This window comes from Etheostoma spectabile, chromosome 21, assembly GCF_008692095.1.
Source record: "Etheostoma spectabile isolate EspeVRDwgs_2016 chromosome 21, UIUC_Espe_1.0, whole genome shotgun sequence".
In the NCBI taxonomy this organism is placed as follows: domain Eukaryota; kingdom Metazoa; phylum Chordata; class Actinopteri; order Perciformes; family Percidae; genus Etheostoma; species Etheostoma spectabile.
In genome coordinates this window covers 13,887,539-13,889,706 of record NC_045753.1, presented here as the reverse complement: position 1 = coordinate 13,889,706, position 2,168 = coordinate 13,887,539, and positions in this window count along the sequence as shown.

The following is a 2,168-nucleotide window of genomic DNA, read 5'->3' as shown; positions in this document are numbered from 1 at the left end:
TGACAGCAATGCTGGAGGGGGAAGTTTTGCAAGAATAACAAACCAACTACACACACACACACACACACACACACACACACACACACACACACACTTATGCATGTCCACGCATACAATCTTTGTCTTATGAGAAACGGTATTAATACCTGGCAGGCTTTAAAATGTCAGCTAGTCTCAAACAAGGTGCACAAAGAAACCAATTTATTTATGGATCTGACACTTCTCATGTCTTTCTGCTCTTAAGCTATTTTTGTTTTCAAAGTGTATCTTTAGAAGGAAGAGGAAGAGAAGAGGGGGATGAGGCAAAGATGAAGATGCAGACAGAAAACTGACCGAGTGCTGGGATTGTGGGCCGGCAGCCAAAGGGTGAAGCCCTGAGGAGTTGGTATTTTAACCCACGCTTTGGATAAAATGTCCCTTCAGACGATTCTTCCATTTCTGGCACATGGCCCGTGATCAAAGAATTGCGTTGGGTGATAAAAATACCACAAATGTGGGCTAATCACAAACCTGCCTCCAGCCCTGACGGCTGCTTTCTAACATGAGCTGATGGAGTTTATTTACGCTTCCTTCTGTTTGACTTCCTTTGTCTTTTCATTCTCGCTCTCTGTTCTCCTCTCTTAGTATTCACCTCCACGGTCACACACACATATTAGGCCATTCTCCTGAGCTGTTTACTCATTGAGTGATGATTGCCTGTTTAAACATCTGTCCTCATCGTGTACACAGCTACATAACACACACACCACACACCACACACACACACACACACACACACACACACACACACACACACACACACACACACACACACACACACACACACACACACACACACACACGCCTGATTATATCCCAGAAGGCCATAACAAGTGTCTACTTGGCTTTAAGATTTAAAGATCTACTACTGCTGTAGCATAAACACATTTTTAATCAACCTGACATTGTGTACTGGAATACTGGGAATATATATTTGATGCATGTACTCGTTTTTGTTATTATTCTGAATCAAATGAGAAATTGTTTTAGCTGAATGCTGCCTTCAAATGGAACATGTAATGTTGTATTTCTGACTGGATATCCAATTATATTATGTTAAGCAGGTCAAGCAATTCAAGTCAAAGGAAAATTGTCTCATGTCGACAACAACAACTATATTCAGTGCCCTTTTAGGACTGACAAATAACAGAAAAGATGACTGAAGCTAAAACTGCACTGATCTATATTTTCAAATTAACAATTGAAAAAAAGTCGAGGGTTCTGCGGCCCTTTGCTGCATGTCATTCCCCCATTCTCTCCTCTTTATTGCATAAACTTTCCTATCCAATAAAGGCCTAAAATGCCAAAAAGATCTATATACATCAAGTTGACCCCCAGAGAAGGGTCACCCGACTCTGCGGTTCATCTCTCAGTTTTTTTAAACTGTTATTGAGCTTATTGTTCACATATTTTAAATGCTACTAGGCCAAAGCGCTGCCTTTGACACAACTGACCTTACAATCCTAATCAACTGTCTGAAAAAAAAGGGGTTGGTGACACCGACTATGACTTATAGTGGATATGTTTCTTTAAAAAAGTCAGTTTGAGAAACGCTTGCTCATCTCTGGTTTCCTTCACTTGTCTCTCTCTCCCCGGGGCTCAATTTCAGGATGCATTGTTTTAAATTTGCATTCTTTCTTTTGGGCTCATCATTTGTAAGAATGATCATTTGTAAGCATAAGATTGTTTCAAATTATTATGCAGATTACTCAGGTTTGTGTTGAACTGCAACACAGTGATTCTTCTGGCTTGTTGTTTCTCACACATTAACTGTTGTATGTCTGAGAACATCAGAGCTGTGTGTCTAAGAAAGCTAAACAAAAAACCTCATAAAGTAAAATTTTCATGCTATAGGATCTTTAACGGTCCAATATGTAATATATTTACTGTAATAAATCTAAAAATGACCCTAATGCATTATCAGATATTAAGGAAACATGCCAAAGTAAAATACTATCTTTTCTGATAACAATGCTAATTCCAGTATTTTCTCCTTTTGTAATTTCCGTTCCGTGACAGTTTGTGTATTAGCTTGTGTTGTTGTCCCCTGCCCAGTTTGACAGCCTTGCCGGGTTGCCAGCTATAGCCTACCTGTGAAAACGTAAACCCAGCGTGCTACAGCTGTAACG